The sequence below is a fragment of the Sorex araneus genome, chromosome 3 (assembly GCF_027595985.1).
Source record: "Sorex araneus isolate mSorAra2 chromosome 3, mSorAra2.pri, whole genome shotgun sequence".
In the NCBI taxonomy this organism is placed as follows: Eukaryota; Metazoa; Chordata; class Mammalia; order Eulipotyphla; family Soricidae; genus Sorex; species Sorex araneus.
Genome location: NC_073304.1, coordinates 31779405 through 31795304, shown reverse-complemented (window position 1 = coordinate 31795304; position 15900 = coordinate 31779405).

The window sequence follows — 15900 nt, the reverse complement described above, 5'->3', positions numbered from 1 at the left end:
AATCCTTCTTTACATAGGGTGGCCACTCCAACCCACCCTTCTCAGCCATCATAGTACCTCAGGCAACAGTGTAACTTCATCCAAGTTTGTGGCCTGCAGTGAGCTCTAAGGCCAGCCCTTGTCCATCTCGGAGCTCACAAATCCCTCACTTCAGCACTGAAGACCCTTTCTCCCCTCTTACAGTCAGCTAGCTCTCAACCACCCAGCCACTTCCCGCTCTTCTCTACCGGAAATACTCCCAGCCAAGGCGAGCCAAGCCAAACAGGTGTCCATGGGCTCACAGACACCACCTCCCCGCACACACACACACCCCACCCCCACCCCGCCAAGGACAAGGTCTTTTCTGCTGTTACCAGATTGTACTGACACCAGCCAGTTGGCTGGCAGCAGCCACTGGCCCTCCCAAGATGGTAGTCTGTGGAGACCCAATCCGGACCCTGGATCCAACTTCTTCCTGGCCTGGATCTGGTTGCAAAATGACTCCCTACAGAGAGAAAGCCAGCCTGGACAGTCATTGAGGCCCCCATGACAACTGGGCATGCACCTGCCCTGGAAGGTGCTTGGAGGCTCACCATTGAGCTAATAGGAGAAAGAAGGTGAGATAAAGAGCATGTGTCCACTCTACATACAAGTCATTACTGGCAACATATTTTAATCTGGCAGACAGGATCTCAAAAAACACGCGGCTTTTAAATCCCCTCTCATGTATAACTATCTCACCTCTCTCATCTGCTCTGTCACACCTCCCTCCATGTGATTCCACCAGGCCAAACCTAGATGCCTGCCCTTTGTCTGTTCCTCCTCTGCTCTTTGTGCCGGCTATGCCTTTGCCAGAGCATGCTGGACTACCCCACCTCTGCATCCATCCATTAATGATACTGTCATTCTTGTTGTCTTAACTGAATCACATACAGCAAATAATCTGCTCACTTTCTTCTTACTCAATGTATGCAGTATTTTTCTACATCAATTTTAATCATGCTTAGTACTGCAAAACAAAGATAAATATCATTGGTTTTTCTTTAAAAAAAAATTTTTTTATGAGATCTATCTAGGTTTGGACAGAGCTCCAGCTCCAGTATACTGCCCTCTTCACATCCAGGTCAAAGCTTCTCCTCTTCCTCTTTCTACCCCACACAGTCTATGTCCTAATTTGAAGACCATCCTCAAGGGCCTCTGTTTCTGATACGGGTGACTTTGGTCTCCATGAGTCTGTATATCCTCCACCCTCATCCTCAAATTCTCGGCACAGGGACGAGTCTCTTTCATGCCCCGGACACTGTGGGACAGGACACATTGCTTATGGGTTTGTCTGGCTATCCAAAGATGAATTTAAGTGATTAGAAAGATGTATAGACCATAAGAATGCTAGAAATGTTCAGGACGCTGATGAGTGTGGGCCCAGGTGGTCACTTCGTGGGATGCTGGTCTGATGAATTTTCCTGTCTCAGCAGTCCTGTGATAGTTCTAGATCCCAGGGAAGTAGTGGGTGAGCAAACAGTGTTTTGCAATCAAATGAGTCCATAAGGTCAAAGCCAGGGGATATAAACAGGGTTAACTTTACAGTTTGAGTGATAGGAATGGCCTTTCCAATCTCTGGGACAGTGTTGGAGCAGCGAGTCCGAGGCTCTGCGTGAAGTTGGGCATCTCAAGATCCTGATGCCTTGTTCGTATCCTCCTCCCCATCTTTCCCCCTCTTACCCTGGAACTTTCCATGCAACTGAGACAAAAGGATGAAACCCCTATTGTTTCTCAATCCTGACCAGTGCTAGGGAAGGATTTTTAAATTGCTTTGTGGAAGGATGGTTGGCGACGAGTGGAAAACATTCTGAGGCCTCAAATTGACATTTGCCATTACACCAAAACTTCCATCCGAGAATTTCACAATTGGAGGCAGAAACGGAGGTCTATGTGCTCCCAGAGAACTCTGTGGGCAGCGGACTGGGGGCAGGAACAGTAAATCCTTGTTTGCTGATAGATCCCTCTGGGCCAGAGGTCCCAGAGAGCCGACATCCACCTAGTGCAGAACTTCTTTTCTCTTGATGCCACTTTCGGGTGAAAAGATGGGATCAAAAAATATTAGATTAAAAGTTCCTAAGGCAAATTCATAAATGGAGGGTGGGAACCTCAAACTGCTATTTATACAGTACAGAATTAAAAAATGGAGAAATCAGTGTTTCCCCTCCAAGCGATCTAGAAAAGACTAGCCAAAGAACAAATTACAAACAGCTCCACAAGCGTCAGGGAAGTCCCATAGATCAAAGGGGGTGGAAAATAACCGGCAGACGATCATTTCAGCTTTCCAGGACCCTGGTCTGCCAGGACACCGCTTCTCGAACCCCCTTCACAGTATTTCAACCATCACCTTTCTCTTGCTTCGAACTATGACCCACATTCCTGATTAATTACCCCTACACCCCTCACAGACAGGCAGCAGCCACAAAGCTGAGTTCCTGATGCGTGGAGGTAAAGTGTGAATTTTCTTGACTGTGAGGTTTCTTCATTCTCTGTAATTTACTCTAGATACTCTTCAGCAGTCCTCCAAACCTTGTTCACCAGCTCTATGGACGAACCAGGACTGACCAAACTGAAACATCAGATCAAAAGGTATTAATATCCAACTATTTTAGTGTTTTATTTTATTTTATTTTGTTTGGGGGGCACCACACCCAATGATTGTCAGGGGTTACTCTTGGCTCAGCATGCAGGGATCATGCCTGATGGTGCTCAAGGGGCCATACAGGATACCGGGGACAGAACCTGCAAGGCAAACGCCCTCCTGAGCCCTGTCTAACCATTTTAGAAGCTATCAAACAGGAAAGAAACATACCTGTTTCCATGCTAAAAAAAAAAAAAAAAGATGATCTTCTCTAGTTAAAAAAACAAAATTCATGATCTGAAAATAACGAGAACATTGTGTCCTAGGAGGGCCCAGTGGCATAACTGCCTGCCTTGCAAACATGACGCTGCAAGTTCAATCCCCACTGCCACTCACATGTGCTACACGTGGTCCTTGTAGCTCTGGGACTTTCCCAGCACCACCCCCACAGAGTGTGGTCTCAGCCACAGCTGTGGTGTTCGAGCACCACAGCCACGGGGTGGGGCCCAGGGTGCCCTGAAACTGACTGTGCAACCACCATGGCCAAGACTGTATGTGAATGCCTGGCACCACAGCAACAACAAAGAGAAGGGGGACAGATATATACCAAAGCTCACATCACCCAAACTTTAACAACATATTAGTGATATCCTACAGAATGTCTTAATGGCTCCTGCCAAAATAGAACAATCTTCACACTGTTTCCTATATGAACACTTTTTTGTAAGCATGTTCAGCAGTTCTTCATAACAGACAATACTGTAGCACTGTAGCACTGTCGTCCTGTTGTTCATCCATTTGCTCGAGCAGGCACCAGTAACAGCTCCATTGCAAGACTTGTTGTTACTGCTTTTGGCATATCAAATATGTCACGGGTAGCTTGTCAGGCTCTGCTGTGCAGGTGGGATACTCTCGGTAGCTTGCCAGTCTCTCCAAGAGGGATGGAGGAATTGAACCTGGGTCAGCTGCCTTCAAGGCAAATGCCCTACCTGCTCTGCTATCGCTCCAGTCCAAACTGGAAACAGACAATACAAAATATATTATTTTGGTTGTGTTTTGGGACAGGACTCAGGCCGAGCCTCACGTATGAAACAAGTCCCACGGACCCCAGGTAATGTGGAACTTTGTGATCTTGGACTCTGGGCTCAACAGGACCTGGGAGCAGAGATCTTCTGCCTGCTTCCCCCAATCTCTGGGGACTCAGGGGTCACACCCATAAACCACCTCCTCCCGACACTAGATAATCTCCTCATTGGCCACCCTCCAGAACTCATAGCTGCTTTCCCGGAAGGGAGCATAAAATGAGGCCCCCATAGCCATGCCACCAGACTCCACACCAGCCTATTTCCACTCGGGGTGCCCCAGAAGAGGGAGGGTGAGAGCACTCCCCGCCCCAAGGGACCCAGCCCCAGCAGCTGACCTCCACTACCCAACCGCCACCACACTCCAGGAGTCTTTCCACACTTGGGCCGAGCCTCACACATGAGTGAACATATTCTTGGGCCGTGCAGCCACATGACACATCATCATAGAGGGAAATATATATTTTTCTGAGAGATATATATATCTCAGAGAGCCCGACAAGCTACTGAGAGTATCCTGACCACATGGCAGAGCCTGGCAAACTCCCCTTGGTGTATTCGATATGCCAAAAACAGTAACAATAACAGGTCACATTCCCCTGACCCTGAAAGAACCTCCAATCATTGGGAAAGATGTGTAAGGAGAGGCTAAAATCTTAAAATCTCAGGGCTGGGACGAATGGAGACGTTACTGGTGCCCGCTTGAGTAAATTGATGAACAATGAGATGACAGTGACAGTGACAGCAATTCTCCAAGTAAGTTGGGGATGAGAACCCCAAAATCTGTTTATTTTATTTTTTTATTTTTTGCTTTTTGGGTCACACCCAGGGATGCTCAGAGGTTACTCCTGACTCTGCATTCAGGAATTACTCCTGGCAATGCGTGGGGGACCCTATGGGATGCTGGGGATTGAATTCAGGTCAGCGACGTGCAATGCAAATGCTCTATCTGCTGTACTAATCGCTCCAGCCCGATATGTATGTCATATTAGATATTAATATATAGTTCTATAAACCGAGGCACACAGAATATCTTATTTATAAAACATTCATTTGTTCATTCTCATTTATTTATGATCTATGTGAGGGGAGAGGGCCACTTCCAGTAAGTTACTTGGGGGCTCCTGGGAGTGTTCAGGAGACCACGTGGTCCTAGGAGCAGACACAGATCTAGATATGCACTGCAGGTCTTTGAGCTGTCCCCGGGGCCCCATTTATATATTTTATATACAATTTTACATAAAATATAAGGTATCACCAATTGGCTACTTTTTTAATCCAAGCTAAAATGGATTAGTTAAAGAAAAAAATTAAAGTATGGAAACTGGAGTGATGGTACAGCGGGTAGGGCAGGTAGGGCATTAGCTTTGCATGTAGCCAACCCATGTTCGATCCTCAACATCCCATATGTTCCCCCAAGCACTGCCAGGAGTAATTCCTGAGTGCAGAGGCAGGAGTAACCCCTGAGCATCACCAAGTATGACCCAAAAAGCAAAAAACAAAATAAAGAAAAAGAGAAAAGTTGTTGTAAGGAAGAAGGGATAGTTTAAAGATCTGGAGCGCTTGTTTTGCAAGTGGGGGACCCATGTTTGAGCCCAGACACCTCAAAGTGCCCCAAACACAGAGCCAGAAATAGTCTCTAAGAAATACCAGGTATGGCCCCCAAACCAAAAGAGAGCCAAAAAATTATGTTGGCACCAAAAGAAAATGATGAAATCATACCTACTACTGCCTTTAAAGAAAGACCTCTCGACACTGGCAGTATCCCTTCTCGTCTATTCTAAATATGTGCATGTGGATATAGGGCATGTCTGAGGAGGTGGCCCTGAGGGCTGGACCATGCGTGTGTCTGGCATGAACACCACCCCACGCTGGATCCCCAGCAGGGCCTGACTCTCTGCCAAGGGGTAGTCCTGGTGGCACCCAGCACTGCTGGGGAGAGTCCCAAAGAGAATCCATTATCCAGGTTCAGTCCATGATATATTTCGCTCTGACAGTGCACCAAAAGCCACTCATGGAACCTCCTCAACCATTGTGTCTCTGGGACTGTGGCTGCTTCCTGTGGACATGATGCCCCAGGATGATGGGTCAGCTCTCAGCCTGCAGTGTCCAAGTGGACTCTCTTGAGTGGCTTGAGGCTTTGTGGAAAGCAGATACCTTTTTTTTTAAAAAAATCTTCCTTTTGCATAACACAAGCCGTGCCTGGATGTTACTTTGAGTCTGTGCAAAAGGACAGTAGAGACCCTCAGAAAATTCCCTCCTGAGACTGGAAGGACACAGAAACTCTTCCAGGTCACAGAAGCAGAGATGGAAACCCCGCAGCATATAGACTGGCCAAGCCTTTCTGGCCTCACATCCTGAGGGTTGGAATGTTATAACATCTAGAGGGCTGGGGCAGGCTGGGGTAGGGGAATGCCTAAAACATCTGGATTGAGGTCCTTGGTTTTCTAACCTCTAGCTAGAGGAGATTTCAAGTCTCTTGGGTTGATCAGGCACAGATCCAGCACAGGGTCACGGGATGGGTTTAGAAAGAGAGGAAGGAAGTAGCCCCCTATCTAAGCAATTCGCCTCCCAACCCACTGGAATATCTAAGGGATTCCTTATTTCCTCCTCGCCAGCACAGAAACAGGGTGCTAAAAAGAATGTCTGAAATTGAGGCTAAGAGACTCCAATTATTATCAATTCTCAGTTTCTTTTTTTAAGGTCACACCAGCGATGCTCAGGGGTTACTCCTGGCTCTGCGCTCAGGAATTACTCCTGGCAATGCTTGGGGGACCATATGGGATGCTGGGATTCAAATCTGGGTCGGCCGAGTGCAAGGCAAACGCCCTACCCGCTGTATTATCGCTCCAGCCCTTAATCCTCAAGTCTAAGTGAGGGGAGCAGGTATGTGGTAAACACACTTTCTGATGCAATTTGATTCAAAAGCCTTTGATGGCATACCCACTCTGCAAGAGAAATATGAAGTAAGGCCTCCGCATCAATGCACTCAAAATCTGAAAGCTTACATCCTTCTATACGATGAGGCCCACATATTGCTAAGAGATGAATCAAGGTAGGTGCTGGGTAGCCCGGATGTGAGAACAATTCCACAGACACTGGGCTGTGTGCTGGGCAATCAGGCCCCTCGGAGGCTAGCCCAGGCATTGTTCTCCCATCCTGTTTTCTATGGCCTTTATCTTCTCCCCTGCCCTTGATCCCAGCCACATCCTCTTCACAATCCTCCATCTAAGCCTGCTCTTTCCCTGAGTGTAAAGCCTGTGGAACACTCTCCCATCCCATGAGTCTTGACAAGTTTATGGAAATTGTGTGAGAGGTGGGGTGTGGGGAGCCCCTAACCCTAAGCCTTTGCTGGGAGAGTCAGTAAAATGGGATCCAAATAACAGCTTTTAATAATAATGTTTTTGAGGAACGTTCATTATTTACCACGTAGAAGTAGTCTTCCTATATGCCAGGCACTACTTTAGAATCCTTTATATGAACTGTATGTATGAAGTATATGGATGCTCACTCCTACATTCATTTATTCATAAGACCTTTGTTCATTCATAAGACCTATGTTCATTCATAGCACCATTCACAGCAACCGACGAGGAGAGTGCAACCCCAATTTCTCCTGCTAGAGATGAGACCCGGAGAGATTCATGTGACTTGTTTAGAGGCACAGAGCCAGTGTGGAGAAGCCAGAGCCTCTCCAGGCCGGCGGCTCGCTACCAAACATGCAAAGTGGAAAGAGACAAGGAGCAGCGCTTGCTTTGAGGATCCAAGATGTTCAAGTGCTTCCAGCAGCTTTGGGAAGATTTTTTTTTAGGGGGCAGAGAAGTTTGGGAGCCTGTGGCTCCTCCTCTGAAAACTGGTGGTCCAGGACCAGGACAAGGGATGTGCAGATTGTTGCAGAGGTAGCTTGCGGGAGTGTGGCCTGGGCATCTCCTTCACACCTTTCAAGGCTACATGCCAACAGCTGCACAAAAAAAAAAAAAAAACACCTGGGCCAAGGCAGATAGGGATGGTCCCCCTGCCGGGAATGCAGCCCCTTGTCTCACCCCAGTGGCTTTTAGCCATGCACCCAGACTGCTTTGTGGGCATCACTCACAGGGAGCCACTTTGATGGCTGTCAAGCATTCCTGCCCAGGGACTGTGTCTCCACTTACAGGCAGTCAGAATGAACCGGGAGGAGTTGGGGGCCCCACCTCCCAGGATCTGCCTGCCTGGTGGACTTGCTGACGTGAGCAATAGGAGTTGATGACAGAAGGGCCTGTGAGGCTAGTCCTGTCCATTGGGGGCTTGAGCTTCTTCGGTCTTGTGTCACAGATGAGGAGACTGAGCTCAAGTTCTAAACTAGAAAATGGCCCGAAAATTTCATGAACCTCCAACTGAATCTCCAGGTCCCTGCTCCAATCCTGTGCCCACAGACATGGTACTGTCTGGAACCCTGGGGGCCACACCCCCACCCCATTGCCCAGTGACAGCGGATTCAGCTTACCTAACAGCTGGAGAGGTTTCTAGCTGCTGGTGCATGCCACAGTTGCCTGTTTTCCCATTCCCACTGAGCTTGACACTCCATACATGCCACACCCTGTCCATGAAGTCTCTCCTCTTCTCTCTGTCCCTTTCCTTCCACGTCCTCCATGAGTGTCAAGAAAGATAGAGACATCTCCCTGTTTGCTGCTGCTTATATCTCAACCCTAGCATCCTCAGCCCCAGCACCTTGTGAATCCTGGCATCCACGCCTGTAACCTGGCCTCAGCCTTTGCATCCTCCCTTCCTATACTGTCCTCATGCTGAGATGTATGTGCTGTTCCCTCACTCACCCGGGGAGAGCTCTGAAGGCACTGAGACACACAAAGACATGAGCACCATTCCATCAGCCTCTGGGTCCTACTCAGACTCAGGGGAGGCAACTTAGAGCCCAGCCTAGTCCTCCCTCCTGGGGCACTGTCATTTCGCCAGGGCCCTGGGAGGTGCCCACGTGAGGCCAGCTGGGAGTTAACTGAGCAGGTCTTCCACATTCGCTACTCCCAGTACAATGAACACTGAGCCCTTTTCCTGTGTCCTGCTGGGCTTTGTGCTGAGTGCTCACCATGTTTTATCTTAGTAATCGTTATTCACTGGATTTGTGTGTGCATGTATGGGGGCGGAAGGGGGTAGGTAATATGGTGGTGGTCGTGTCGAGGATTGTACCCAGGGACTATACCCAGGGCCTCTCATGCAAGGCAAATGGCCTATGGTTGAGCTACATCTCCAGCCTAAGGTGAATATTTTTATGTATGTTTTACAGATCAGGAAAATCAGCCTCAGAACTGGAGAGATAGTATAGGGTTAAGAAAGTTGCCTTGCATGAGGACTAAATTCGTTCTATCCCCAGCACTGCATGGTGCCTTAAACACTACAAAGAGTCATCCCTGAGCACAGAGCAGAGAAGAGTCCCTGAGCACTTCCAGTGAGACCCAAGGACCAGTGATACCCAAGGACCACTCCCCCAACAAGTTTCAAAGGCAAGAAATAAATGAGACAGAGATGAAATCATTTGCCTAACGCTAAATAGCTACTAAGTGGTGGGAGCTAGATTTGAGTCACCACCTTCTTAGCCATCAAGGCCCATTCAGTGTCCATTCAATGTTCCTGGGCTGAATGGACACTTCAGGAACTCAACAAAAAGATACATAAAAGGGGGGTGTGGTGCCACCAGCAAGTCAACCTATACCTGTGGGGCAAGTGCGTTAGCATCCTAATGGTTCCTTCAGGCTTCCTGATACCCCAAAATTGCTGCTATGCCTCTGACCCCAACAACTCAGGACCAAGTTTCCTGAGAATTAAATGGCCAAAAGTTAGGCACATGGGAGCCACACCCACAAACCACCTCAACTATACAAGCTCATTTACCAGCCTTGCTTCAGAGACCAATAAATAAATCTCAAAAGAGATCAAAAGCTGCAGTTAATCTTGGACCCAGGCAAGGCTAAACAGACCAGCGTAAATTGGGGGGGGGGGGGGGGGTCAGCCTGGTGCCTGCCCAAGCAGAGCCCCCAGCAGCCATTTGCTTCTACAACCTAAAATCCATGACCCCAGCCTGACTGGACCATCTCAGGACAGACCTCACCAAGATATACTGTGCCGAAAATTCAGTTATGTATTCAGTTTAGTGACTGAAGTCTCCGGGCTTTCTCAGAGTTGGGATGGGCTACCTCTCCCCACTTCCCAATACTCCTGGAAGCACTGGAAGTCACCCCCACAAACCAACTCCAGTACCACCATGTAAGCTCTTCTACTGGCCTTGCTTCAGAGACCCATAAATAAATCTCAAAAGAGATCAAAAGCTGCAGTTAACCTCGGACCTGCACAATGCTGAACAGATCAGGGTAAGTCAGAGAAGGGTGAGTTAGCCTGGTGCCCACCCAAGCAGAGCCCCCCACAACCGCTTGCTTCCACAATCCAAAAGTGCTGCCCTGTCCCCGGCCGGACTTCAATGACTCAGGATGGACCTCACCGTCTGCTGAAAATTCAGGTATGTGGGTTTTGTGACTGAAATCTCCAGGCTTTCTCGGGGTCAGGATGGGCTACCTCCCCACACTTCCCTGTACTTCCATAAGCCTCAGCAGTTTCGTCCATAACCCCAAGCTGCCACCCAGGTAAAAAGCTATTCCAGCCTTACCTTCCCAATAAAAATACTGAATGCCCTGAACAAACACAATGACCTCTTGGTACCTGTATTGCAAATCATAGTGCACAAAAGGAAAAGGAAAGGGAGAGAAAGAAGAAAGGTGTCTGCTGTAAAGAGAAACTAGGGTAGGGGGTGGGGTATTGGGGGATGATGGGAAGGAAACGGGGGACATTGGTGGTGGGAAATGTACACTGTAAACTAGTGGAAAGATGGGTGTTGGATCATTGTATGACTGAAATCCAATCATGTACAGCTTTGTAATGGTGTATCTCATGAATATTCAAAATAATTTTTTTTAAAAAGTAATGTGGACTTCATGCCCATTTCAGTCAGCTTAATCAAGTGGCTGAATAAACAGTTGTACTTTTACATTTAAAAAACAAAACAAAAAACAAGTAATATATAAAAGGCCTGCCCACAAGTAACTGACCGTATATATTTTCTGGAGAAGAAATCTAGGGAGTTACCTGCAGGAGGGCAGGGAGGGGGCTGTGTCCAGAGGAGGCCAGAGGAAGGCCTCTGCTTCCAAAAGGATGGTGAAGCTGCAACTGTTTCTGTCAGTGATGACTGTGGGCTAGACCTGGGCTGTGCATCTGAAGCTGGACCTCCTGGTGCACTGAATGGCTGTGCTGAGCTGAGAGGGTGCAGCTCAGATTCCTTGATTTGGGGTAGTAAAGGAGCCCTTGGGGAAATTCTGAGCCAGCTTTCTGCTGATTCAGCTCCTCTCACCCCCTCTCACTTCCTCTAATCCCTGACCTTGCTCACCTCTTCTCACCTCCTTTCCTCCTTTCTCCTTTCACTTCCTATCCTCCTAAAGTTTGGTCTCAAATTGGTGTGGCCTAGAGCTGGACAATGTAGAATCATTTGGCCTAAACCTAAAATATAGAAAAGTAAAAATGCTCAACAAAAGTCTGAAACTGCATTTCAAAACCAAATGTAATAATTTCAAAATATCAAAGAAAAATGCACTTAGCATATTAAGGCTCTTTGAATATTCTTCCTCCGCTTGACTTCTGAAGTCATACTTTTTCAATGACCTAAGCTTGTTGGTATACAGTGGTAATTTCAATTTAGTCTATCAGGTTTATATTTCAGATTCCCATTCAGATGGGTTAGTCTCTAGCTACCAGCACTAAATTATGTCATCTGTGTTGCTCTCTTCCCATAATTCATGTATCTTACTCCACAGCTAGCCCTCAGACATTCTCCTTACTGCTGATTTGTGCATATTCTGCAATGTTTTCCCCTCTAAGGACCCCTACAGGGTAATGCACACCGTACTAGTAGTGTTTAACAACCAGCTTTCCGAATATAGGTCTGGCATTAGTGGCAGTTGAGAAATGCAACTACAATTAGGAAAAGTAAAACAACAAATATATATTTCAGATTGTCAGCCATTTTATGGATGACAGGAGTGATGTTCTTTGGCGCGTTGGGTAACAGTTTTGAATACCGGAAGGATATTGTCTCCATTCTTCTGTTTTGCTTTGTTTTGTTTGTTTTCTAGCCATAGCCAGCAGTGCTAAGGGGTTACTCCAGGCTCTGTACTGAGGAATCACTCCTTGTGGGCTTGGGGAATCATATGGAATGCTGGGGATGAAACCCAGGTTGGCCGCGTGCAAGGAAAGAGCCCTAGACACTGTACTATTGCTTGGGTCCCAGTTATTGCCTTCACTCTTTAAGATGTCCTTGCTACGGTTGTGACACACTTTTACCTTGTTTAGTCTACCTTACGTTTTTCAATCAAGTCTTAAGTTTAAATAATCAACGAAACAATAAAGCAATGCATACAAGGTTTCCCAGTGTCTGTGCTTTAAATAATCTCACCACAACTTAATTAGGGCTATCAGTGTAATGTCACTAAATGTGGGATTGAGAACAAATTCGCAGTAGCACACTGCTATGTGGTGTTCCTACCATACATCTATCACAGTTACATAACACAAACAAGAGCATAGACCATAGCAAACTGGAGCAAAATAATTAGGATGTGATCTGGTCTTAGTATTTATTACCTTTGTCTTTAATGTAATTTACCTTGTTGTAAATTTATATTATTTTAATAGGTTATGACTGTGTTTAATCATTGGCTGACGGAATTCCTCAAAATTTAGCACTTGGCCTTCACAAGTCAATGGAAGCCAGATGCAGCATACCACCCTCTTCCTTGTAGCCCCCATGAGCCTCATGCCATCTGACGACCACGCCCTCTGTTAAACAGCTCTGGCTAGTCCATGTCCAAATGAATCAAGAGAACATTATTCAATGCTCATTCTCCAAATAAGCAAAGTCGGCGGCTTCAGTCCAGTGGAGTGACTTAATGATCTGTTTCCTTCAATAAACTGTGATTTCTGAACTCAGTTCAGATACCTGAGTGTCGTTGTAAGTTCTTGTAAGCTGAGAGTGAGGCCTGGAGGCGTTCATGATGTAATATACTAGGTTTAAACTTGGCAAGTGGATGACATTGTGAAAAATGAATTTTCTTAGGCCGATTTTAGGAGTTGGGGTGTTGTTTTAAGAGTTAAGCCAAGGCAAAAAATAACCCTTGCAACACATCACTTCACAGCTGGTCAGCCTGGGAGAAGCTATTCTGGGATATCCAAGTTAAGGTGCTTCTTTAAAGTCCAAGCAAGTTGGAATCGGGATGTGGGCTTTCTATTCCCGTCTGGGCATAGGATTGCCTCGTAATCCCTGGCCAGTTAGCTCCCTGGCTGGGCCTCAGTCTACCCACTAACAAAATCAAGTCAACTGCCTTTGCCAAGGATGGGAGGCTTGGGCTATGGGGAGTTAACATTTTAGTGTTTGGGTTCACTGAAGGAAATAGAGTGTCTGCTCCAGGTGTTCTTCATCAGTGGAAATTCTAGGAGGAACACAGCTAAGGTGGGATTTTTTCTGTGACAAATGAGCAAGGTCTAACAGAGAAGAACAGGAAAAAGAAGAGGAGGGTAAAGGAAGAAAAAAACACCAGACAACAACCTCCAGTGAAAATGTTCAAGCAGAGTCTATAATAACCTATGTCCAGTGTTCACTTAGGAGCATCTACCTAAGATTAATTCTTACCCTCAAATGGGATTAGTAAAGCCTTTTATTTAGATTAGATAAAACAGTTCCCTATGTAGAAAAGAAATGTGATCAAAATTAAGATTCTGAGAACATTTGGACGATGACTGTGAATTGAGCAATGCCAGCCTTGAAAACACCATGTAAAACTGTGTCTCGAGCCTCTATGCAAATAAATAGCCTCTCTCCCTTCATCAGGTCTCAGGTACCTAGCCTTTCTCTTCTGCTGAAAGTGTGAGCCGGCCCTTTGATCAAGAAGCACTTGAATTGATCCCTACACACATCATCATGGTTCCTTCCCAAGCCTTGGACCCCTACCATGCCATTTTTCTTGTCAGCAACCCCAGAGGGAGTGGGAGTTATCCTAATTTAACATCAGAACAACTGGGACCCACATATGTTGAATGACTTGTCCCAGATCACAACTGTGACTCAGACCCATCACTTGGCCACAAATCTTATACCTCACATAACACCAATCTGTCTACACCAAACCTGTTTAGTCCCTATTTCCTGTCCAGAGGCCAGACACTGTTTGAAATTAAAAAGCCTGCTGTTTTCTACACAGACAGAAAGGCCAGTTCCAGGTGTCTAACACTACCAGAGAGAAAGGACCTCTTGCAAAGTTCTCTCTGGGAAACAGCGATTCTAAATTCCAGAGCCAGCTAAATTTGATTTTTATGAAGAGACAGTTCTTCCCTTTAGAACATACTCTTCTCCATTAAGCCAGTTCCATGTTTTGTAATAATTTTTGCTTACACTGCAAAATTTTCATAGATTATGACAGCACCAAGGCCTTGAAGGGGGATGGAGTGAGGGATGAGGTCCTGAGCCCCTGGAAGTCATTATTCCTTCCTTTAGCAACTGCTGAGTTAAGCACCAAAAAAATATGGTTCCCATCTCGCCCCCTTCCCCCACCCCAAACCCCAAACTCTCCCTCCTCCCTCTCCTCTTTCTCTCCTTCTCTGTGTCTCTCTCTCACTCTCTCCCTCCTCTCTCTCTCTCTCTTTCTCTCTCTCTTTTCACACACACACACATGCACACATGATCTGCTGGACATATGTTCAGAAGAAAGCAGAGACGTGGGGGTGGGAGAGGAAGATTCACATATCCAGAGTCAAGAACTTGAGTATATCTGAAAACAAAAAGTGGGTGAGGGCAGGGAGTTTACAGCCTTGGAAATGGAATATCCAAAGGATTTATTGCCTAGCAGTATCTCATGAGGCATATTTTTTAAATAGAAATCTGTGGCTTATAGCATTTTTAGGGGGTATGGGGCAGTAAACAAGAGCTCTGAAAGGGGAAGGAAGCCAGGAGCAAGCAGCTCCATTAGTCACGCAGCTGCGTATCCTGTCACAAAGGACCCCAGTTGAGTAATCGCCCAAAATATGCCTGTTATTTTTTTTCCTCTCTGAAAGAAAGAAAAAAAAACATTGCCTGCCAAAGTATACGAGAAGGAGAGAGGGAGAGAGAGAGAGAGAGAGAGAGAGAGAGTCTGATCTCTAGAGTGGGGAAGGAAAAAGCAAGAAGTCGTCACCACTTCTCTAACCCTCTAAACCTCTAACCCTGTCCTCAGTGGAAAGAATAAGCCTCAACCACCCCTACTCCATGGACACAGGCTTGGAAAGAGCCACCTTGGAGTTCTGGCAGTTGATAGGAGGGAGATAGCCTCAAAGGGAGAGAAGAGGGGATGACCAAGGGAGCGGGTGACTGAAGGGATCCTTTGAGAGCTGCAGAGGGAGTGAGATGTTACCTGGAGAACCCGTGGTGGCCCATGCCAATTCCATGGACAGCTCTGCACAGGGCCAGCCAGTGGCCACCACCGCATCAGCCCTAAAGTACAGATTGTGTGGAAAAATTTGTGTGGAAGGACATCTGACTCTGGACAAGTTGGAAGGCTGGGAAGAACCAGAGATGGCTAAAATCTCAGATGTTTCCCTGGAATGACTTCCCCAAACCTCTGAAAGGAGATGGGGAAACTGAGGCAAAGCCTAGCACAGTAGCTACCTCTGTTTCACATTCTCAGCCCCAGGGTGTCCAGACCAGAGAACAAGGGAGGGTCAGTCGTAGCACAGGACAGTCTTGAGAGGTCTCAGGTTCTCTCTTGTTTGTTGTTCTGACCCTGTCAGTGCTCTTCACGGGAAGGCAGCAGTTTTTTAAACTCAATTGACAACAACTATATGCACATCAGGAATCATTTTCCTGCATAAAGAGAACAGAGCTGGGACCAGGTTCTATTGCAGAATATGGTCCCAGGGGTGATCGCTGAGCACAGAGCCAGGACTAAATCCTGAGCATCTCTGGGCAAGGCAGAGGAGTGGAGGGGAAGAGAAGCAGAAGGGAAGGAGAAGGGGAGGGGAAAGGTAAAGAAGAGAAAAGAAGGAAAGAGTTGAGATAGTAGAGGAGGTGAGGCCCTTGCCTTGCATGCAGCCATGTCAGCTGCAACCCTGGTGTGAATCCCTACTACCACAGTACCCCTGAGCACCACCAGGGGTCAC